Raw genomic sequence first — 25838 nt, forward strand, 5'->3', positions numbered from 1 at the left:
ACCACATCATAAGTAAGGCACAGATTATGAAAAGACTCACACATAGACTGATATTTTAAATTAAAAGACCTCTCTAAGGAGACACAGTATTTCAGTGAAAGGTCCTTATGAAAATGTGAATTTCTCAGATTCCACATTGTGTTAACTTTGCATTGGATTACCATGTCCACATTAACTGTGTCACACTGAAGTTTTAAAATGTCTTCTTTTAGTTGTGTGGAACCCTTGCTTCAGACTAGGCTAGGAAAAGAAGAAATATGTTTTTGTAAGTGTGGTTGTTTTTCTCTTATAAATGGAACGTTATGAACATTTCAAGAAATGCTGTCTTTTTAAGTGGTTAACTGTCAAATTACTCTAGTTATGCCCTGAGATAGAGACGAAATCTTTATAAAACCTGCAACAACTCCAGAAGATGATTCAAACTTATGGATATTTAGCATATTTTTTTCCAGCACTAATTTATTTAAACTTTCCTTGGAGGTATAATGTGTAATTCTTGTTTTCCTGGTATAGTACCTAAACCTAATAGTATGGTTGGAAATTTCATTCTATCAGATCTATTATTCTACTTAGTGATATGAATATTTAATGTCAGACTAGTTCCTTCAAAAATAATGCTTGGGAAAATTTTCACTCCTTTTACTGGCAGCTTATATTAATGTTCCTCACCTTGAATGCCAAATATAGAAGAAATCCCAAAAGAGAGACGTTGTTTTCTTCTTTTTTTTTTTAATAAGACATATTTTTCCTCCAGAATTTTTCTTGGTTACATGGTTTTAAGTTCCCCTCTTCTCTATCTTTCTTGTTTACTCCAGGAATGCAAACTTGACCTTGACTTTAAGGTCAAAGCATTTTCAGACTGTGCGGTCAGCAGAGGGTAGAAAAAAAAAAAATCAATGTGAAGCATATTAGAGAAGAATAAGGGTAAGAGTAATGCAAAGATGCTGGGAAGCCATTCAGGAATTGGAAACAACTGAGGTAATACTTGATGTAAGAATATTCAGCATTAAGATTTTTCTTACATGGGAGTGGGTTAGAATTATGACAATTTAAAGACTAGGCCATTTTCAAAGCATTTTCAGGAGCTAAAAATTACTTTTGACATGTAAAAATGAGACTTCTGTTTTATTTTTTCCACTTGAAACCCTAGTTTTCCTTCTCTGTTTCTGTTGAGGGTTGAGGGTAGAGGGAAATGACCAGTCCATAGACTTGATATGACACACATGTTTAGGAGAATTTCTTGAATCTCCATGGCTGAAAATTGTGCTGAAACATTTTTTGAGGCCTTTTATGTCAACATTGGAAATAAACCTTATTTTGAATGAGAACATATTTTGATTTTATAAAGATTTATACTCCATGTAAAAGGGTTGAACAGAATCATAGTGAAATTTTTTATCATAAAACTATCCATGTAGTCCTTTGTAGAATCCAGCTACAAACCTTGTGAAAAAAATCAATTGTCATTTATGACAAGGAGTATCTTCTCTTTTCCTCTTTATTTACTATTGTATTCAAACACTAATCAGGTGTGGGGGGAAAAAAAACCACCATTTGTTGAAGCTTAATATTACTAAAACTTACTGAAGTTGGGGATGAATGATCAGGGAAAAGTTTAATCTGTATATATGTGTGTTTTATGTGTACATATCATCTACATCAATGAAAATGTATAAAACCAAACTAGTTTTAAATCATATTACCACATAGAAATAGAGCTTGTCTGATTTTAAGTAATTGTTAAACAGAAACAGACTATATTGTGTTATCTATAAAATGTAAAACATTTTCTCAAAAAGAGATTAATACTAAACATATGGAAATTTCTCTAAAAATCTAAATTAAATGTATGTTACACTTGGGACACAGAACTGTTCAGTAACTGAAATTATTAGACATAAATGTTAGAGATGACTGTGTCTAAAGTCTTCATCATCCAACATTCTTTCCAAGCTTTTTACTTTTGCACTAACCTCACATTTTTGTTTGTTTGTTTGTTTTTGTATAAAAGCCCAATAAGAATGTACTGAGAACAGAGCTCTGGGTAGGCTCATTGATAACCATGCATGTCAGTTGCTAGCAGAAATGAGTATTGATGATTTTGCCCATAACACAGTTGAAAGTGAGGAAGATTGAAAAACATTTTCTCCCCTTAGGAAGCATTTGAAATAATTTCTTGGAAAAAAGAAATCTATATTAGGGGCTGAGAAGGGGAAGATACAAGTTAAGCCATTACTTTGATCTGTATAGTAAGTTCAAAAATTGTTTCTACTGCATCTTATCTTACATCTACATCTTATTTTAAATTTGATGAACTCCTTTAAAGGGTCAAAAAAGACAGGGTCTTCAAGCTGCATCGAATATGTGCATTTTAATTCATGGAAAATCAGCAGGGAAACAAGAAAGATTCTCTCCACTAACATTGATTTTCCTTATATTTATTTTTTCAGTCTGAACACTCCAGGCAAAAATTCGCTTGGCTTCAACTAATTTGCAAATACCATCATTCACTGCTGTTTTGCTACCCATTTCTCAAATCTCAATTAAATGTGATGACAGTTTACTTGCTAGAAACACACAGAAAGGTTCTTTCCCGACCAGAGGTCTTCACTCATTTCCTGCTAGTGGACTTGGCAAGTGGAGTCAAAACATCCATTACTAGGGCTGAGTTTTAATTTAGAATGTTATCACCAGAGTCAGCTAAATAGTTATAAAATCCTTTAAAACTCCAACAGAAATGTATAGTAATAGCTGAGAACAGTGTATGTATCTTGAAAGGAGGAATTTTTGAAAGCTTGTATAACCTTCTGACTCACTCCTAGAATTGACTAAAAAGTGTCTTCTCTCTGCAACTCTTTTACATTAAAAGCAAAAACAACAACAATAAAAAATTACTCTGCAAGTCTTGATGCTCTTGTTCAGACTCAACCTTCCTTGTAAAATTAAAAGCAAGGCATGAGGTGAGATAGTTTTGGTCTAGAGAAGTATCATTCGAAGAAAGGAAAGCAAGGTGTGGCTTACTTTCCCCTTACTTCTTCTACATGAATTCCTTAATATAAATATAATTAAATATAAAATGTGTGTGGTATTGCTTTGAAAGGATGAAACCTAAAACAAATCATAGAATGTTAGAAATACCTCTTTGTGTAAAATGGGTACCCTCTTCATGTTAACAGGTACTCAACAAATGTTAACTACAAGGGATAAAAAACAAACTATAAGGAGTCTTTGATAGAGCCCAACTGGTCAACCCTCATCTTTATAGCTGAATAATTGAAGTCTGAGTGGTTGAAAGACTCACCCTGCTCAGTGGCTGATTGGCAGCCAGGCACAGTGACTCCTCTACCTCATCACTGTCACAGAACCTCTTTGGGGCTCAGCTCATCATTTGATAACAAGAGTAACTCTACTTGCCCAAGGGTTATTGATCAAAGTTAATAGGGGTTGTGAGAATTTCTTTAAAATTTGAATTTATGGTACAGTGTCTTGCATATGGCAGGCACTTCATAAATCTCTGAGGAACAGAATTTGTGGAATAGTTTTAGTGAGAATTGGCTCTGATTCACTCCTCAAAGCTCATTGTGCTTGGCTGGAGTCTTTAATCAGGAGTGTACAACCAGCACCTCTGACTTTTATTACAGAGTGGGTGCAATCATCTGCCTAAAGAAGCAGAGATAGGCAGCTTCCACCTAGCTGTGCAGTGCCAGGATGGAGACAATTCTTTTTTTGTTCTTAAACTAGGAAGCACCCTGCTTGACCCTAGTGTAAACTGACTGAAGAGTTAAGAAGCCAAGCTGTCTCTGCCAATCCAGATGCCCCAGGCAACCTTCATTTTCCCTGCTTTTTCTTTCTAAGACAGAAAAATCAGTTGGAAGTGATTTCCCCTCTGTGGTGTCTTCCAGTCCTGGAGAGAACACTGGGAGATGACTGGATGACATGGCTCCCTGTCTGGCCTGTGTCTATTGATTTGGTGAACTGGCTTCTACAGGAACATAGAGAAGATGTGGCAGAGGTCAGATGGCTCTGAAAATGGAGGGGGGAAAAGCTGCTATGGTTTTCTTTGTCCAGTAAGTACATTACTACATTTGGTTAATTGTATTTACGCATTTTGGCTAAGTGAGGTTTTAAAAAGAGAAATGACTCTGGGACTGTTTTTAAGGAATGTGCAGTGAGTAAAAGTAGGTAGAACTTCTGCCATTTCTGTCTTGTTCTCTGCTTTTTTCTCATATCCTTTATCCTCAGTGTCTCTCCTTTTCCTGTTCTCCTTTTCCAAGTAAGCTATGTTCTCAGCACCACCACCATTGTAGGGCATTTTTGATGCCTGTCTAGAGATAGAAGGAGGGGAAGTAGATTCAGAGGAGAACAGGATAAGGGAGAACAAGACAAGGAAAGATACCATCACATTCAGCTTTGAATTATAAATTAATCCCGGCACCTTTCAATTGGAATGGCACTCTTGCCTTTCCTCTATTTGTCCACCAACATCATGCTTTATCAATACCCATGAGCTTCTAGAACAAGTGATTAATGTATTGTGGTTCAGTGAATGAATAACACACGGGATGCTTGACTTATGGGACTGTATGGCTATTGGAATTACATGATCAAGGCTATATCTCTTGGTCTCTCTGATCTTTGGTTTCCTGATCTATTATAGGGATAATGCTTGCTCTGTTTTCCTCCCAAAGTTGTTCTGAGAAATATGTGAGACATGGTTTATGAAACCAAAAAGCGTGATGTAAATCAAGGATATATAGTAATTTATAATTTTATTTCTATTTTATCTTACAAAAGAATTTACAAACTGAATGTTACTGTGTTTCTCCAGCATACAGGTGATTTCACTTTTAGAGTTAAACTTGACTTTTGTAGAGAATAGGCTTGCTGGCCATAAGCTCTATTTACTCACGTAAATATGTCATTACCTGCAAAGTTCACCCCAGGCATTTCTGTGGACTGCAGTTGGTACCATATGCACCTTAAAATCCAGTCCTGGGCCCCTGTCACTGTCCCCACTTCTCTCCCTCCCACCCCACCTCTACACATCTGAAGAGTAGAGTCTTACCCAGCAGTATGGGCCCAGAATCCTCTGTGCTTATGGCCCTCAAGTTGGGAGTCTTCCAGGAAGGGAGTAGGGAAAAGCTTCCTGGTTTTTCTGTTATACCCAGTTAAATGTGCCCCTCTGTAGTGTGGGGGGGCATGGTATCCTTTATACAACTAGCACTGGGGGTGGGGCTGTTACCGTAGCACTAGGACTGGGTATTGTATCTGGATCTCCCCTCACTCTCAGTCCTATGGCTGAGGCAGGCCACCTTCCCCTAGAAATTCTGTAAATTCCTGCTGATACTATAACCCCCTTTGTCTCCCTACAGCCCTTAGTCCTCTGTGCATTTCTTTCTTCTTTTTTTTCTTGCTTTTTAGGGCCACACCTGTGGCATGGCTAGGGGTCTAATCGGAGCTACAGCTGCTGGCCTGTACCACAGCTCACCACGACACCAGATCCTTAACCCACTGAGCTAGGCCAGAGATCAAACACATCCTCATGGATGCTAGTCAGATTCATTAACCGCTGAGCTACAACGGGAACTCCCTCTATGCATTTCTTTATGCATTTGACCCCCAACTGGGACTATGGCTTGGAATTTTTTAAGAGTTTTATTATCCACCATGTAAGTCACCAGATGAATACAAACAGCATAATGGACAAATTTCTTCTAAAGCTAAATGCCACATATATCTGTATCTTAGTTTCAGGCCAGCTGGGACTGTCTTCCTTACCCTCTTCACACTTATTATTGGGAAACCCCCTCTAAATGGCATCATAATGAGGTCTTTACAGTTAAACAAGTTAACAGAAATCTTTTAACTACTGTCCCAGAGAAATGTCTTTTTTTTCTCTAAGATTCATATCCCTAGGAATTTATGTGTATGGTGACAAAGTTTTAAAATGGGGAGTATGTGAAAACTTAACACTCTTATATATTGCCAAGGATGTAAAAAAAATCATATCACTAGTTAATGAATTATGAAAAAGTTAGTTCCTTATGAAATAGGATTCATGGAGTTTAAATTTTTCTTATTGGCAAAGCTTTTATTTTCATGTGTCTTCTAGCATATGACTTCAGCAACATATAAACCATTTTTACCATTTAACTTGAAACTGTAAATAGTTCATTCACTTCATCATATCAATATTAGTCAATGTTAGCAGTATATAAGGTGTTAAAGAGTCTATCCATTAGAAATTTAAAATCTATACCCAAAGAATAATTTGTGAATCCAGTCACTCAGCATATATTTATTGAGTGTTTATTACGTACTAGGTACTGGAGTGACAAAAAATGAATAAGATGTAGCTCCTGCCTTGAGGGGTAGCACGTGATTTCCTCAAGACCCTATATTAGTGTGTGTCTCATAACATTCAGGAGTCAGCCAGGAGTTACACTGATCATAAATCGATAACCTCATTTCAGAGCTCAAACACGGAGATGGCAAATAAAACCCAAGCCTGCCCTGGGCAGTATTGACTGAAGCAAAAAATGACTTCTAATAATAGGAGGCAATGAATAATTTTGCTCCAAGAGTGAAAGAAAATTCTGCTTTGTCTCAATCCCTTTCACTTAAATAGCATTTGGATTTCTTAAAAATCCTCAAAGTTTGTATTAAAGCACTGTCCATTAATACTTTGCTTGGCTTAGAAGGGCAAGATCTTAGAGATGTTTTCTTGGGGAAGAGAGTGGGTTTGAGAGGACAGTTGTCTTTTAGTTGCAGTTGCATAACTGATCATCCAGTTTTCTATTTCTCCTTTATTTGTAATAGTTTCTGAATAATACCAGAAGCTAACATGTCAAAGCTTTTAAGGACTTGGAAGACTTGGGGCGGTTGAGGCCATGTAGCAAAATTGTTAGGAACCCTACTCTGGGGACAGTTGGCCTGCATTCCAAGCCCATTTGGGTCGTATATTCAAGGTGTGATGTTGGGCAAGTTACCAAACCTCTGAGTGCCTAGTTTCCTCATTACTAATATGGTATAATAATAGTATTATGTCTTAGGGTTTTTGTGAGGATTAAATGATGATATTAAATTCTCAGAACAATGCTAATCCATGGTAAGTGCTAAAAATGTTATTTATTGTATCCCAACTCTTAAAGTACAAAGATAGTCTTGAAGAGAATTGTCATCCACCTTCTCATTCTCCTTTTATTCCTCATAAAGCCACTAGCTAAGTTGGAAGTGGGTAATGATGATGCCAGATAATTAAATGGAAAATAAAAGATATTTCTCAAGCATGAACAAAATTATGAATAATCTATAGGGTGATTAAAATTGTGATTCAGCAATAACAATTTGGGGAAATTTATCAGTGTAACACATGTGGGAATGATGTTTAGGCAATAATTAATTTTAATCAAAAAAATTATATTTGATACTTATCATTATTTTGCTCTTTTTTTTAAGGTCTGTACCTATGGCATATGAAAGTTCCCAGGCTAGAGGCCAAATTGGAGCTACAGCTGCTGGCCTGTACCACAGTCACAGCAACGTGGGATCCAAGTTGCATCTGTGCTCTACAGCACAGCTCATGGCAATGCTGGATCCTTAACCCATTGAGCAAGGCCAGGGATCAAACCCGCATCCTCATGGATACTAGTCAGCTTCATAACCCACTAAGCCACAATGGGAACTCCTGATATTCATTATTTATTCATTTATATTTATTTATCTTATATGTCTGTTTATGTTCATGAATGCCTTTTTGCCCTGAAAATAATCTAAGACAGCTTATAAAGATATATATAATATAACAAGATAATATTCAGTTGAAATTATTAGGGAAAATAGGATAAAGGGAAAATAAAGGTATGAAAAGAAGGAGACAGCTTTCTGATACAATGTACCTTGAAGTCCCATGCCCTTGCTATTTGTGGTCTCTCATGTTGGTTCTAAGATGTCTAGTGGACAACTTTAAGGAAAGAAATGACAGTGATGATACAGGTCATTAAATCAGTATATAAAATAAACAATTTACTCAGGAAAAATGACAATCAGTACTGGTACTGTGATAAGAATAATTGCTTTTGTTCAGTTTTAAAATTAATCTGAAACTTGGAACATAGTCATTAATAGATTCATATAGTAACTGTTTATGTAGCCCCTGCACAGAGAAATTATGGGTTTAGGTGCTACAGAGGACAGAGCGAGGTCTGAAACTGTCCCAGCTCTCAAAGAAAATGCATCCAATAGAGAGTAAAAGTAATATATCAATAAACTAAGTTTAAGGTAGATAATAATGGTGAGCAGTACACCTGTGGTGTTAAAAAAAGTAATTTAAATATCATAGCAATCTATGGATGACCCCAGAAAACACTGTAACAAAAGATTCTTTGTACTTTCTAATATATTAACTATGCTAATTTCTTGATGGTGGTTTTTAAATCCTTAATGATTCTCAAAAGCGGATTTCAAAAGCCACAGAGTGCGCTCTAATACATAGCCAACTCAGAATATTAAAGGTAGTTGGAGGAAGATTTGGTATAGACACTAGAGACCTGTGGATAGTTCTATCCCCTGACTCTTAGATCATGAACTTATAAACCTCACATTAATCCTCACATTCAAGCCTCACATTAATCCTTCATCTTAAATTGTCAAAAATTGTTTCTACAGTTTTCAGTGAGAGCAAAGCAAAAATCCATTCTTTTCCTAACGTGCATGTGCATTTATTCTATACATTCATTCAATGTTATTGGATATTTATATACTTGGAGTAGTATAGGGCATAGAATTACCACAAAAGTGAAATTTTGTTCTTTTCCAGAAGGGAAAGGATTCATTGTTTAAGTGGGAAGACAGATGTATAAACAAGTAAATTATGGCAACATGACAAATGCCAATAGACATATATAAGAAGGGAAAAGGCCACATTCAGCTATCATTTGAGTTTCTTTTTGAAAAATGTGTATTTTGCCAAGTGGAGATTGTATGGTAGGGATGCTGTTCATCCCCAGTATAGGAAATGTTCTCAGAGTACTTCCTAGCCTATCAATGTAATATTTCCTAAGTACCTATCAAGGATTCAGTGTGAGGTTATGTGATGTGGTAATTATGAAGAAATAGAAGACTTGCTATTAGTCTTCAGAGTGTCTACTTGTAATGAGTAGATTAAATTTTCCACACACTTTTAACAGTGATTAAGAGGTCATGACTGTAGATCCTAAATGGCGTGTTACAACATAAATTCTGTGGATTGTAGAAGAACATTATTATGCATTTCAGAGGGACCAGGGCAAGCCTCCCAGATAGGGTAGAGCCTGATCTCTTCCTTGAAAACTGGGGTGGGATTTGGGTGGTGAGGGAGAGCATGTTTCTATAGTCCAGCCACAAACATCTATTGAGTGCCTGCTATATGTCAGATTCATGAATAAGGAAGCAGCATTGGGGTCTGGAGTAAAGGGTAGTAGGGAAGGCAGCGGCTTTTACATTTTGAATTTATGAAAATGGGGAGTCACTGAAGATTTTTGAGTCTGGGAGGAAGCTGATGAAACAAGTACATAAAGAAAATTAATTTTCCTCATGGAATGTAATAGCTGGAAGGGATTGTAGAGATTCTTTCACTCACCACCCCCTCCAGATTCCCTTCCCACTGCTATCACTCAATAGGAAAAAAAAAAAAAAAAAAGTAAAGCCTAAAGAGGTTATATGATGTGATTAAGCCCCACGATAGTAATCGTGTCCCCATTTCAGGCTCCTTCTCTCCAGCTTAGCAGTGTGTGTATGTTCTGTGCAATAGATGGCTGGGCAGTAAAGGGAGGAGGAGCCTGAATGAGCACAGCATCCTGGCCTGGGACCACCCAGGCTGAATGTGGAAGGGAAGGCTAGAAGCAGAGCTTGACTCAGCCCTGCTGTTACAGCTGTGGAGGCCCAGGGCAGGCTGCCCCCCAAATATGCCTCAATGGCGTATTGGTTATTTTGAATTACAGTTACTTGAGAAACAGCTGATGGGGAAAAAATTGATATTAAAAAACCTGCTCTGACCCCTGCCTTTCACCCTGAGTATGGGAACTGTATCTTCCATATGAACATATCCTCCTTATACAAGGAGGATCAAAAGCATCTTTATTTACCAGAGTTAGGGAATTCAAGGCTAAGAAAGCAATATAAATAAATGCTATTACTTCTTCATTAGTCTACTACCCTAAGCACAAGCCCCTTTGTTTTGTTAAATTTTCACAAATAATTGTGTTTTTTTGGTCTAAAAATGAGCTATAAACACCCTATGTCACTTTGGGGATCCATTTCAATGAGATCTCCTTGCACACAAATTATTTTTTTTCTGCCTGTTAATCTATCTTGTGTAATGTAATTATTAGACCAGCTAAGGGAACTCTAGAGGAATAGAGGAAGGGGGGATTTCCCCCTACCCAATAGTTGGCATAATTGGCAGAATATTGGCTGGGCTTGCCCTACCCACAACACCTCTCCCTTCCCACTCCTCATGCCTCTCCCTGCCCCCAGTCTGCCACAGTCTGCCACAGATCCTGGGACCTCTGACAAAGACCAGTAGAAAGTACATGGTCTTGTCACATCTGCCTCCCGACCTCCCCCATCTTTCTGATGGAAGGGAAAAGTCATGAGAGTCCTTTTTCTCTCTCTTTCTAAACTTAGATTAGCAGTAGAAAATATTTGTGGAAGTGCTTCCTTGGAACCTATTAACTCTCATATTTGGTAAATAAGCATTCTCAATTTGTATTGATCCTTTTCTCCCAGAGATGGTCACTGTTCTTCTTTGTCTCTGTCTGTTGTATCCTTTGTAATAAGAAGGAAAACCCATAGGGCAGAACAGCAAGCATTGGCCTTTGTACTCCTGCTGTTCAAGCTGGCCTCTCAGACTGGTGAGTTAACGGTTTCCACCAGACCTGTGTCTGTTAAGACAAACTTTGCTGTGGATACCCTCTGTAAAAACTGTATAAGGTTTTTCCTTCCTTTTTGTTCTCTTCCCTGAGAGCTTGGTTTTGTGACGAGTGAGAATATTCTCTCTGATCTTTGCCATCCAGAGGGTTAGTTACTGGGGTGCACCTAATAGCCAGTTGAATAGACTGGGGTTTCAACACCCAGTGACATAAGCAGCATTGTCTTTGGCCCTTCCAGCTCTCAGGGGAATTTGTCATAATAGGTCCTAGACCATAAGGAACCTTTGTCATATCAAGCTTTGTTGCTTGTTAGTTCTGAAAAAGTCTCATTCCAGTAGCACCTGCCTAGTGTCACAGATTAGAGGGTCTTTAACTGGAGGCATACCACTTAAAGCAAAGCTGGTTATTTGTAAATAGGAAAGAGAATAAGGTACAAACTAAAATGGACATAGAACCCTCCTGGAGAAACTGATGGCTTTTTAAAACTTCTGACAAAAGATCATACCAAACAAGAATGAGTTACATAGGACTACATGAGGTAAGGACAATGATTATAATTTTTAAATTATTTTTAAAATTGAGACATTGCTGATTTTTAGAAATGTTTTGCATTTCTAAGTTCAAGGAATCTTTTTTTCTTAAGCTAACTATGACTTAGAGCAATTTGGTAAATTATATCTCTGTAAGCTATATTGAAACATTTATCTTCTCCTTACCGGATCCATCTAGGAATCAGAAACTCAGTGAATATTCTTATTTTATTGGCAATAATGTTATTTGTATAAGTTTAATAAGAATATGTTCTCCTATAACAGGACACAATTAGAGACATTGATTATATTACCAAAACTTTGGCTGGAATGTCTTATTTTAGAGAGACATAAATAGACTCAGATATGTTCAGACAGTTTTAAAGAACCAAGGTTGACTTTATGGCATCAATAAACTCCCTTGGAAAAATAGCCTGGTGCTTTGCTTGCAGGATTCCCAGCAGCCTCACCAGGTGAAAAATGAAGATACTTCCTGGCAGGCCCAGGAACCTCAGGATATTTGAGAGGTCTCAAGAAGAGAGGAATTCACCAAACCTATAGGTATTATAGGTGAAGTCTGATGGCAAATATTTGGCTTGGCTTCTTAGCCCTGAAAGGCTATTAAAAGTTTAACATGGAGATTCCCTATAAAAAGTTTCAGCAAAGCAAATTTCAGCAAACCTATATGGCCAATCCCTATTCTTGCTGTGCTTATATAAATAGCCAGGACCAGTTTATTGATTCTAGACTTATTTTGAAAACAAATTAGCCTTAATTTGGGCCATATTTGGTAGCAATGAGGATAATTTTAGGGAGAAAATTATGTTTCAGTAGAATCTGTAGTACACAAAAAACATTGTTATTATAGGCCAGGATGCTTGAGCCTATAAACTGACTATTTCTCCCATTCATTTCCTGTGTGTATGTGTGTGTTTCTGGTAAACTGAGAGAAGAAAGCTACAGAAGATATGTAGATGATAGCTCCAGAATGGCTTTACACCCTACCCCAAAAGAGCCACCATTCCCTCTGTTCATGTCTCCTTTCCTCCTCCCCACCAGGGGACCTTGTGGCTGTAGGGAAGGGTAATGAATGACAGAAGGAAAGGAGCATTGCTAGAATCAGAGGCATAGATGGCATGAGAAATGCAAACCAGTGAAGAAATTAAAAGGCCCTTCATGCCCTTACCTGCTTCCTTTGAGCCTTATCCTGTGTGTGTGTGTGTGTGTGTGTGTGTGTGTGTGTGCGTGTGCACGTGTGTTGCAGGGAGTGAAGACCATCTACAATATCTCCTCTCCTGCTTTCTTCACTTCTTGAAAGTCATGCTATTTCCAAGAGAAGTTGGGAGGTCAGGGTCTGACTAATGTCTGGGGCTGTTAGGAAGATATTGTTCCAGACGGCACCACACAAGAAGATGAGAGCAACTCCAACAAAACCCAGCTTATAACTTCAGCAGGGAGGAAGAAATAATTTGCCCATAGTGCAGAGGACAGCCAGTGTCTGTGATGACTGACAGAGGAGGGTCTAGTTGGGACAACCAAGAACAGAGAATGGAAGATGTTTAACAAATTCAAACACAAGAACATTGGTAAATAGTGATAAAAGGTGTTTAGGAGCAGGTATTTAGATTTGATAATTTTAAAAACTCAACTTGCCCTTATGTTTATAAAAATGTTCTGGATAGCCTCTCCACTGCCCCTGGGGATGTGGCTTATACCTTTGACTGTGGTTTGAACAATAAATAATTTTATGCTCGCATTTTAACATTTAGGGAACAAATGAGACCTTAAAAACAACTGCCCTCTAAATAACTAATAGTAGATCATATAAAATTAATCCTTAGTATAAGTAAATAATATATGGTTTAAGAATTTTAATTACCTTACCCTGACTTTGGTTGTCCTTATAATTTTTGCACAGAGTGAAATTCCAGGATGCATACTTAAAGCTGTTTATGTGCTAATGTACATATATTATTGATACACACATTTTTTTCTCATTTAAGGGTGTAGGTGTGTGTTTATAATAAAGAGAGTGAACACCCCTGAATTCCATTCACATAACTGCACAGTATTTTTTCATTCATTTAAACTGAGTTGGGATTTATCTATATGGCTTATATGATTATGTTTGGGAAAGGCTAAGTAGCAGAAATATTATAACATAGACAATGGTATTAACATATTCAGATCTGCAACTCAGCCCTCACTGCTTTACATATGTAATTAGGTTGTTTCCATGGTAATGATCTAATTATGGGCTTCTCCTTGGCCTTGTGTAATCACATTTGCTGCATTTTGGCAGAGACGTTTTCCTTATTTTGTTGAACTGCTACACTTGACAAGATGTTCTCTCTTAAGATGAATAATTATTTTTTCTTGGGAGAAAAGAAAAAATAAAACAATACCTTAAAAGATTGCAAGGGATTATAGATATTTTGCAAATCATGCCAACATTAAAATATCTATTACCTTTGAAAACATGATCTATTTTTATCCTTTGTGTGTATGCGTCTGATAGAACTCACAGGAAGTTCTGATTTTTAAAAATCACGTATGCTATTTAAGTATATTATTTCCACAGGGCCTAGGAACCTGAAGGAAATGTTAGGTCAAGAAAGAGAAAGCTCCAGAGAGCTTAGCAGAAAGAGAACTGGAGACTGTATTCAATGAGAATATTATATTGTAATTGACAAGGCTATTCATAAAAAGATATTTGATTAAGGTTGCCATGGCAGTAAGAAACACCTGAAAAAAATCAATTAAGGCTTATTTCGGCAGGAATCCAAATGCAATCCTTTATTCACATGCAGAAGAAGACAGGAGATGTAAATACTTGTAGAAAAGACAGCTTTATTGTCATGTGGTCCCCCTCAGAAAAACTCTGCGATATTACAAGAATAAAAGTTTAACTTTTTTATGTATAAAATGCCAGGGTGCTCTAAAGCATTTTATGTGGGAGATCTTTATAGCCAGAAGAATGCATATATTGGGGCAGGTGTGTGTGTGTGTGTGTGTGTGTGTGTGTGTGTGTGTGTGTGTGTGTGTGTGTGTGCGCGCGCGCGTGCAGGCTGCTTACTCTTAGGGTTAACAAGAAGGTTTAGGCTCCAATGGCACAATGTCTGGGTGCCAGTACCCCAGGACTAGGCATTGGAAGCACCCTCCTTTAAATGTAATAGAGATGACTGCAAATCTAAAATTAGTGGATCAGAGCTCTAGGGACCCAGCATTTTGAAACTGAATATCTGAACATCATTTTGCAGGGAATAGAGTGAGTAAATATTGGGTTTTTTGTTTGTTTGTTTGCTTTTGTAACCTAATTAATTAAAGGGCACAGGTATAGTAGGGTACTTGGTAATAATTAAAATGATGATAACTGATTTTCTCTTTTTAGCAAACAAAGCCTTATAAAATATCATAAGATCTGGGTTTAGACTTATATAATGTTCTTTTCCTAGGGTTTAATGAGATATTTAGTTATTTGAAAATAATTAATGGGAATGTTTATTTCCTTCTCTAAATGTATTCATTCATTGAAAAAAAATATTTACTACTTACAATGCACCAAGTACTGTACAGGGTCCTGGGAGTAAAGCAATGAATTATATAGACATGATTGTTGCTCTCAACTTATTTTATTATTTTGTAGAGAAGATAGGAAAGAAAATGGGCTAATTTGAACACTGGAATAAACATTCCAATGTAGGCAGTCATAGGAAGAGATGGGAACATAGAAAACGGGGTCTGACAGGAGTCTAGCAGTGGGAACGTGGACTAGACAGCACAGAACAACCACAAGTGGGACAGTGGAAGGAGAGCCCGTACAGTGAAAGAGGGGATGATGAAACATGAGGTTGGATTGTATGCAGGGCCCAGAGCACCACAGCACCTATAAATCATGCCCACAAGCTGGGCCCCTGAGCACAACTGGAATCCATTAAAAGGTTTCAAGCAAGGGAACAACGTGGTCTGATTTGTGATGCCTGCTGCTGCTACCTTTGGCCTCAGTTTTGAAGCTGTGATTATAGAAGAATCAATCCAACCATTTACTTTCTGAAATATGTACACTGCAAACTCAGATTTTACTAGTGTGATCTTAGCAAGCCACTTTACCTTCCAAGTACACCAAGTTATCCTCTGCAAGGCCTTTCTGAGCTCTCTTGCTCTACAATGATGTAGTTTGTTTTGTATTTGTAGGTGGGTTTGCTTATAGTGTGAATACACCTGTATGTATGAGTAAATTATCCTTGATTATTCAGAGCTCTGTCCTATGCACCAACTGGCTGACTGAAAACCTTTTAAACACCTTTATTCTTACCATGGAGCCCTGCCTGACACTAGATCAAGCCAGAAGGGTATTGGGATGTGTCAGAGAGAAGGATGTGGGTTTGCATGAGTCACTGTGTGTAAGAATGAATGATGGTTTGAAGAGGTAGTCATAAACCATTGGAAGCATGGCAGTGAATGGCTTTCATCATCTTTGCTCCTTTGTGATTACACTAAGGATAGTATTTTATTGAGTAGCACATAGGCGTGTGTCAGGGTTTTAAGTATTTTAAGGGCACAGATAAAATAAAGCACCTCTTGCTCTGTTTAGTGGACCAATCTCCCAAACATGGAAAGAACAGAAACATACTTGTGAGTCAGAAATACGCCTTGAAGGGAAAAGTGAGGTCAGAGATCTGTTAGTTGGCTATAGCATACATTTTCTCTTAAGAGTTTCCTGGAAACATAGGCCTGAAACTCAGTCTTCTCATTAGGCTGAAAAAGGAAATTTGACAATACATGCCATTGAAAAGTTTTGCGTAGTTTGTTAATTACTAATATCAACAATGCTGACTGAAAGTTTTTTTTTTTTTTCTTTTTTGTCTTTTTGCCTTTTCTTGGGCCGCTCCCGTGGCATATGGAGGTTCCCAGGCTACGGGTGTAATCGGAGCTGTAGCCACCAGCCTACGCCAGAGCCACAGCAACGCAGGATCCGAGCCGTGTCTGCAACCTACACCACAGCTCACGGCAACGCCGGATCGTTAACCCACTGAGCAAGGGCAGGGATGGAACCCACAACCTCATGGTTCCTAGTCGGATTCGTTAACCACTGCGCCACGACGGGAACTCCCTAACTGAAAGTATTTTATGTGTTTAATGTTGGTGTATGCATGATGTTGTTGTATTGAAGAAAGGTTACCATCCATTTATTCAGTTAAGTGTTTACATCTGTCAGGCACTTTGTATAATCAGATGAAAAATCTCTCACTCAGAAGTTCATTGTAGACTGCACAGTTAATTGTAAGATAATGTAGTAAGTATGGTTATGAAATATGCTCAAAGGAACACAGATGAGGATATTTAGCCTAACTTTGTGAGCTGGAGCAGGAGGTAGTTAGTAGTGGCATTGTCATTTGTATCTACAGAAGTCTGGGAGGGTTATGCCTCCAGCTGTATTCTTTTTCCTCATAATTGCTTTGGCAAATCTGGGTCTTGCAAAGACAATCTTAAATTGTCCCAATTAAAATCAGGCCTTTGTGTTTGGGTCTCAGAACAGAAAAGGACATTAGTGGAAAAAATGGAATTTGTAATTTGATAAAAACTGAATAAAAGTTGCAATTTAGTATATGTTATTGTACCAATGTTAATTTCTAGGTTTTGATATTTGTGCTATGTTTATGCACGATGTTAACATTGGGGAAACTGGATGAAGGGCCTAAGGAAACTCTACATTCTTTTGCAACTGTTTTTTAAGTCTAAAATTATTTTTTTTAATGAAGCTAAACAAAGCTAAAACTTTGGGCCTTGTTCATGCTCTGCTTTCTGACTTGTTTTGTTTTTTAAATCATCTTTAACCTTTTGCTTCTTTGTCCCTGTGAATATTACTGGTTGAGGCAGAACAGGATGAGGTCAGAGTGTTGTTGGACTCTTGCTTGTGTGCATTACCATTCTACTCTCTCTACCTCTTCAGATGTCAAAGGCTATCTTCCTGAGCACCTGTTACATAATTATCAGAACCAGTGATTACTACAATAGTCTTGGTCATTGCCACAAATCCAAGGCAGAGGAGTAGAGACCTTACTGAGATGATCCTTTTCCTATACTTCCTGGTATTTCAGTTATGGGTTTCAACATTGCTCCTTATTTTGTGTCTGGATCTCAGGCTGCTGGCACTGGAAGAGTTCTTAAGGATTATTTAGTCCAGCTCTTTCATGTCACATGTAAGGAAGATTGAGGCCAGGCCAGATGAAGAGATTTGTCCAAAATCATATTCCCAGTTGGTGAGAAAGCATGAGGTAGAGGCATATCTTTTGACTTCAAGTAAGGTATATATATATATTTTTTTTTTTTATTTTCCCACTGTACAGCAAGGGGGTCAGGTTATCCTTAGATGTATACATTGCAGTTACAGTTTTTTCCCCCACCCTTTCTTCTGTTGCGACATGAGTATCTAGACATAGTTCTCAATGCTATTCAGCAGGATCTCCTTGTAAATCTATTCTAGGTTGTGTCTGATAAGCCCAAGCTCCCGATCCCTCCCACTCCCTCCCCCTCCCATCAGGCAACCACAAGTCTCTTCTCCAAGTCCATGATTTTCTTTTCTGAGGAGATGTTCATTTGTGGTGGATATTAGATTCCAGTTATAAGTGATATCATATGGTACTTGTCTTTGTCTTTCTGGCTCATGTCACTCAGGATGAGATTCTCTAGTTCCATCCATGGTGCTGCAAATGGCATGATGTCATCCTTTTTTATGGCTGAGTAGTATTCCATTGTGTATATATACCACTTCTTCCGAATCCAGTCATCTGTCGATGGACATTTGGGTTGTTTCCACGTCCTGGCTATTGTGAATAGTGCTGCAGTGAACATGCGGGTGCATGTGTCTCTTTTAAGTAGAGCTTTGTCCGGATAGATGCCCAAGAGTGGGATTGCGGGGTCATATGGAAGTTCTATGTATAGATTTCTAAGGTATCTCCAAACTGTTCTCCATAGTGGCTGTACCAAGGTATATTTTTTTATTCCGTATTTCTTCCAGACCCTTAAAATAGATGAGAAAACCACAGGTGACCATTCATTCTACCATAAACAGACCATCACTATTTGCAATATACAATATCAGAACCGATTTGGAAGTCTAACACACAAAAATAACCCTGTGGACAACAGTATGTGTGATTGCAAGAAATATTGGATAAATTAGATTATTCACTTAAAAATTGATCAAAATATTCCTTCCCTCTTCTATGATTGATTTTGCATCCATCTTCATGCCGGGATCAACTCCAGAAATAAAAGATGCCAAACAGCACTATCCTACACAATTTTATTACCTAAGGGACTTAAATATAGCTCAAGCATCCAGGGTTTTGTTTGTTTGTTTTTTGTTTTTAATGGCACATTAGGTGAGGTCCACACATCAGCAGAAGTCATATGAATTAGGCACTTAGAAGCCTTACCAGTTCTTGCTCAGCATCACAAAGACTGTGTGTCAAAGTGAACGTTTGCAAATTAAAGCTGACACACAGCAGCTGTGGCTATAGCCAACATCTAATCCCAGTTTGCTTCCTTGTCTTTCAGACAAGCTTAGTGATGTGATCTATAAATCCAGATAATTACAACTATTAGGTAAGTTAAGTGTGTTTCTTTTTGGCCCATATAATTTCCTTCCATATATCATGGCCGTTAGTTCAGTTTTGTTATGGTACACATTTCTCCCAGCCCAGTTTCTGCCACCTTTGCTAGTGTGATACAACTCTGCATCATCACCCTTAAAACTATCTTCCTGCCTATCACAATGATCCTTGGGTCACAGCTGCTTATATACACTGCAGAATGTGGATTCAGATCTTAGGGGAGGCTTCTGTCTACTCTGCAGATTGTCGTTTTCTTCAGGAGCTACAGCACTTGAGGAGGCACTTTGCCATCTGTGTATATTTTATCTTATATCAAATCAATGAATGACTGGACAACTCCAGATTTCTCTCTGGTGTGGTGCTTTCCACCTATCTCTTTTCTCCACTGAGCATCCCCTCAACCTTTAGCCTCTTTCTGCATTCCCCCTCGTATTCCCCTTCTACCCTCTCTCCTATATCTTCCTCCAAATATATCCACAGAACCTTGCTGTGCCTGGAAGATACAAAGGTCCCAGACATACAAAGATAAATAGGATTAACTCTGCTTCTCAAATGTGTACCTTTCTGGTCCCCTGGTGCCTATCCCTGACTACTGTGTGGTGGGGTCCACTCACCCCCTCAGATTCTCAATGCTCTTCCTCTTAATCTGAACACTGTAAACCTCCATTTAGAGCCTGCAGTCTCTAAGGTAACACACTGATGAGGAATAACTGTCAAACAGCATGAAGATATTTAATGATGGTTTAAAAAGAGCCTGGGAATAAAGTCATATGAGAAATTTGTTACATATTTAATTTAAGAAAGATTGTTACCGTATCAGGGGACGAAAGGAAGAAAATATATTGCTCCCTATAAAAATGCAGTAAAAGATAAGGCACAAACAGCCCCTCTGTTGTGTTGAAATATTATCATTCTGTGATTAAACATAGGCAGCAAGGTGGTTTCTGTTTGGTATTTGTGCCAGAGAGGCGTGGGGGAGGAAAAACAGCATGAAGGCTGTAGGTTTGGATTTTTTCTAGAGCTCTGAGAAAATTAAAATTCAGACAAAGCACAGTGGCCAGGGAGTCTGAGGGTCTTCAGAGGTGGAGTATAGGAAGTTGGTGAGACAGATAGGCCATGGAATGAACTTAAATTTCAAACCATTTTGACACTTCTCTGTTTTCTTCAATTTGACAGCAGTAACAGGAAGCAAGGTCACATGTTTTCCCCAATGTACAAAACTAATATTATGTCTTTCTATCCTGGGAATCTAAGAAAAGAACCATCTTGCAAATGAGTCAGCCTTGGAGTGTCCAGATAGCTCAGTCAATTTTTGGCTCTTTGCTTTAGCACATTTCGTTAATAGGGTAGATTGCACTTGTGTGTAAGGCTTCAGAAAGTGGCAGGCATTTCCTAGTCCATCATTCATTTGAGCTACTGAATCTGGGATCAATAAATATTCCATTACTGAATTATTTATGAAACAACTATAAACAATTTCTATCATTAAATCTTTGCCTTTTAGTTGTCCCTCATTAGCAAGGGATCAGTTCCAGATCCCAGTCTGGGTCATGCCCAGAATTAAAGAAAAGCAATGTGTGAGAATGTCTATCCATATTAAAATATATACATGATGAAAAATGTTTTTGTATCTAATATTTTCATACTGTTGCAGTTTTATAAGTCACCCTAAGTTTCATTTCAGATGATATGGTGACGTGGGAAAAGCACTGGAGGTGAGTTTGGGTTCTTACCATATATCTCTTTGCCTCTAATAACCAGTTGTGTGATATACCAACTGTCATTTGTCCCAGTTTCTCAATTTGTAAAATAAGTGGTTTTGCCTGGGTGATGCTTACATTTCTTTCTAGGTCCTGTGTTCTGTGAATGAAGAGAATTGTGGAAAGGGGTGGTAGATGACATGGGGTAGCAGGATTTAAATAGCATCTTCTGTAGATGTTTGGAAATCACATTAGAACAGGGATAATGAAGGTTATTATATTAGGTCAGCGTGTCCTCTGGAAGATCAGCACTGGCTGTGATTGTTAGTTGATTGACTCTTACCGAGGATAGGGGCTATTCTACCTCAAAGAATACAAGTTGAATCAGAATTACAAGGTTGCCTGTGAGCTGGAGACAGATGAAGATAGGTTTTAGGTAGTACACAGTGTTTTTATGTTGTTCTTTTGTTTTGTTGTTATTTTGCTTTTGATGGGAACTGAATACTTTAAGGGTGTATGCTGTAATTTACCAGAGTCCTCACTGCTTGGCCTCCTTTACTTGACCTCTCTCCCCTGGAGGTTTTAAATTGGTAGTATCCAGCCTCAGGAACTCAGAAGGCAGAGCTGGTTAGTCAGGCAACAGTTACTGAGCAGCAGACATATAGTGGGTGGCACTGGGCAAAGTGCAGGTGACATGCAGGGTGGGGCTCCTCCCCAGTGGAGTGCATGTTCTAGGAGGAACACTGATACTAACATTGTTTTACAAATGCTTAAAAAATGACAATTGTGCTAAGTGCTGTGAAGGAACCCTACAGTGTGCTGTTCGTGTTTCTAACAGAAGAATCTAATTTCATCTTAGAGTCAGGGAAGGCTTTCCCAAGGAAAGGATTTTTAAGCTGAGACATGACAAACAAGTAGAAATTATTCAGTGAGGAGTATACAAGAGAATGTTGAATGAGAGATGAAGGTACAGAGGTGACAAGTGTATAAGTTTGAAAATGAAGAGTTGATGTCAAGAGCAGGATTAACAAAGATTAGCAAAAACCTCTCTATGCCTGTATCTTCAAAACTCATTAGGAAAGAACTGGAAAAAAAGCGGGGGGGGCGATTTTTTCTCATTATTTCCCCTGCCAGTTTATCCCTGTCCCTTTCTCAGCCTTCCCATTTAGGTCAGTGGGTGATTCACAGAATTTTTAAATTATCAGGGCCAGCAAACTGGGAGGTGTCCTGGCTCCCCCTTCGCCAGCTCATTGCTCAACTCTCCAGTCCTCAAATCCCAGTACCTCTTCCTGTGGAATGTCTTTGATAATGTCTTCCACTTCCTTTCTTTTCTTCCTGTTCCCATCCTTCTTGAGGCCCTCACATCTCTATAAATGGTCTATCCCAATAGAGTCTGAACTACCGCCATTGCCCATAGGGACCTCTATTCCTCACCCACTTTAAGGCCCATGGTCCTAAATCCCTCATTCAGCAGACTGACCTTCTAAATGCATGTCTTTGGCCTCCTGTTACCTGAAGAACAAAGGATCAACGTCTTAATCCTCCTCTAAGGCCCTGAACCAACATGAGAGGTTATATCTTTTTATTCCCCACCTGAGTTCTTTAGCCTGGCCACACTGGAGACCACAGAAGATCTGATATCATCATGAGTGTTTTGGAGGGAAAACAGAGTAGCAAAATCATACATTTGGGAGAATGACAAAATTCTTTGGCCCCAATACCCTAGTCTGATAGTAACTTGTGTGTGTGTGTTTGTGTGTATTCCTTTGCTCCTTTGCATATATACCTAACAAATTTTCATTAGACCTTTGAATTCTGTTTATTACACCTTATGGTAGATTGTATTTCCCAAGATGTCTGCAACATGATCTTCCATTCATCATGCATTTCTTCCAATATGACATTTACTCTCTTTCTGTTGAGAAGAAATGATAATGTTCACTTCCCTTGAATCTGGGTAGGTCTGTTACTATAGCTAAATTCATGTTATATGACTTCTGATACTAGGTCATAAAAAGTAATAGGCCTTCTGCACGCATTTCTTACGGTGCTTGCTTTTAGAATATAAGTACCACGCCATGAGAAATCAGAGAACACATGGAAAAGCCATGTGGAAAGGCCCTATGTAGGTGTTCTGGGCAAGAGCCCTAGCTGAAACCTCAGTCCACAGCCAGCATCAAATGTGGACTCACAAGACTTGTGAGTGAGGAAGCCTTGGAAATAATTCTGGAACCAGCTGTTGGCCATTTGCAACCACCTAAGAGACCCATTCTCTTAAAAAGAAATGCTTGGTTAAGCCCAGTCAACTGTGAAGAATAATGAAAAAGTGATTGTTGTTTTAAGACACTTAATTTTTGGGTGATTAACAGATAAATTAATAGATGCTTTAAACCAGTGAAATATACACATATTTTTTCCTGTTTTTATTTTATTTTATTTTTTATTTTTATTTTTTTTCATTATAGCTGGTTTATAGTGTTCTGTCAATTTTCTACTATATAGCAGATTGACCCAGTCACACATACACATGTACATTCCTTTTTATCACATTATCATGCTCTACCATAAGTGACTAGATATAGTTCCCAGTGCTATACAGCAGGATCTCATTGCTTATCCATTCTAAAGGCAATAGTTTGTATCTATCAACCCCAAATTCCCAGTCCATCACACCCCCCCCTCCCCCTTGGCATGTTCTCCATGTCCATGATTTTCTTTTCTGTAGAAAGGTTCATTTGTGCCATGTATTAGATTTCAGATATGTGATATCATATGGTATTTGTCCTTCTATTTATGACTTATTTCACTCAGTATGAGAGTCCCTAGTTTCATCCATGTTTTGCTGCACATGGCATTATTTTGTTCTTTTTGATGGCTGAGTAGTATTCCATTGAGTATATATACCACTTCTTCTTAATCTAAACATCTGTTGATGGACATTTAGGTTGTTTCCATGTCTTGGCTATTGTGAATAGAGCTGCAATGAACATGTGGGCACATGTGTCTTTTTTAAGGAAAGTTTTTGTCTGGATATATGCCCAAGAGTGGGATTGCTGGGTCATATGGTTGTTCTATATATAGTTTTCTAAGGTATCTCTGTACTGTTTTCCATAGTGGTTGTATCAGCTTACACTCCCACTAACAGTACAGGAGGGTTTCCTTTTCTCCACACCCCTCCAGCATTTGTAATTTGTGGACTTATTAATGATAGCCATTCTGACTGGTGTGAGGTGGTATCTCGTGGTAGTTTTGATTTGCATTTCTCTAATAATCAGTGATGTTGAGCACTTTTTCATGTGCTTGTTGGCCATCTGTATATCTTCCTTGAAAAAATTTCTATTCAGATCTTTTGCCCATTTTTCCATTGGGTTGGGTTTTTTGTTGTTGTTGTTGCTGTTGTTCAATTGTATAAGTTGTGTTTTGATTAGGTTCCATGGGTTTATTTTTGCTTTTATTTCTGTTGACATGGGAGACTGACCTGGGAAAACATTTGTAAGGTTGATATTAGAGAATGTTTTGCCAATGTTGTCTTCTAGGAGTTTGATGGTGTCCTGTTTTATATTTAAGTCTTTAGCCATTTTGAGTTTATTTTTGTGCATGGTGTTGAGGGTGTGCTCCAGTGTTATTGATTTACATGTGGCTGTCCAGTTTTCCTAGCACCACTTGCTGAAAAAAGACTGTCTTTTACCCATTTTATATTCTTGCCTCTTTTGTCAAAGATTAATTGACCATAGGTGTCAGGTATTATTTCTGGATTCTCTATTCTGTTCCTTTGGTCTATATGTCTGTTTTGGTACCAGTACCACATCTTGATGACTGTGGCTTTGTAATATTGCCTGAAGTCTGGAAGAATCATGCCTCCTGCTTGGTTTTTGTTCCTCAGAATTGCTTTGGGAATTCTGGGTCTTTTATAGTTCCATATAAATTTTTGGACTGTTTGTTCAAGTTCTGTGAAAAATGTCATGGATAATTTGATAGAGATTGCATTGAATCTGTAGTGCTTTGTGTGGTATAGCCATTTTTACGATACTAATTTTTCCAACCCAGGAGTATGGAATATCTTGACATTTCTTTGAATCCTCTTTAATTTCCTTGAGGAATGTTTTATAGTTCTGAGCATAAAAGTCTTTCACTTCCTTGGTCAGGTTTATTCCCAGGTATTTGATTTTTTGGGGTGTAATTTGAAAAGATATTTTATTTTTGTATTCCTTTTCTAATATTTCATTCTTAGTATATAGCAATGTGACTGATTTCTGAATGTTAATCTTATATCCTGCTACTTTGCTGAATTTGTTGATCAGTTTGAATAGTTTTGGGGTCGAGTCCTTAAGGTTTTCTGTATATAGTATCATGTCATCTGCATAGAATAACAATTTTACCTCTTCTCTTCCAATTTGGATACCTTTTCTCTCTTTTGTTTCATTCCTATGGATAATACTTCCAATACTATGTTGAATAAAAGTGGTGAGAGTGGGCATCCTTGTGTTGTTCCACTTTTTAGTGGGAAGGCTTTCAGCTTTTCTCCATTGAGTATTATATTTGCTGTGGGTTTGTCATAAATAGATTTCATTATGTAAATATATGTTTCCTCTATACCCACTTTGGTTAAGAGTTTTTATCCTGAATGGGGGTTGGACTTTGTCAAATGCTTTTTCTGCCTCTATTGAGATTATCATGTGGTTTTAGACTTTTCTTTTGTTAATGTGGCTTATGACGTTGGTTGATTTGTGTATATTGAACCGTCCTTGTGAACTTGGGATGAATCCCACTTGGTCATGGTGTACAATCTTTTTTGTATGTTGTTGAATGTGGATGGCTAAAATTTTGTTGAGAATTTTTGCATCTATATTCATCAAAGACACTGGCATGTAGTTTTCTTTGGGAGTGTTCCTTCTTCAACCTTTTGGAAAAGATCAAGAAAGATGGCTATAAGTTCTTCTTTGTATGTTTGCAGAATTTGCCTGTGAAGCCCTCTGGGCCTGGATTTTTATTTGTAGGGAGTGTTTTTTTTTATTTACATATTCAATTTCATTTCTAGTGATCGGTCTATTTGGTTGATCTATTTCTTCTTGATTCAGT

At 38.0% G+C, this 25838-nt stretch overlaps 1 long non-coding RNA gene across 5 annotated transcripts in view; it reads left to right on the top strand.

The window, feature by feature from the left end:
* LOC106505748 overlaps positions 1 to 25838 on the top strand; it is an 842810-nt gene that overhangs the window by 560356 nt on the left and 256616 nt on the right. For all 5 annotated transcript variants that reach the window (XR_002338112.1, XR_002338115.1, XR_002338113.1 and 2 more), the window contains 2 exons: positions 816 to 978; positions 3856 to 4067. This is a non-coding gene — a long non-coding RNA (uncharacterized LOC106505748). The remainder of the gene's footprint in view (positions 1 to 815; positions 979 to 3855; positions 4068 to 25838) is intronic.

Source organism: Sus scrofa, chromosome 13, assembly GCF_000003025.6.
Source record: "Sus scrofa isolate TJ Tabasco breed Duroc chromosome 13, Sscrofa11.1, whole genome shotgun sequence".
NCBI lineage: Eukaryota > Metazoa > Chordata > Mammalia > Artiodactyla > Suidae > Sus > Sus scrofa.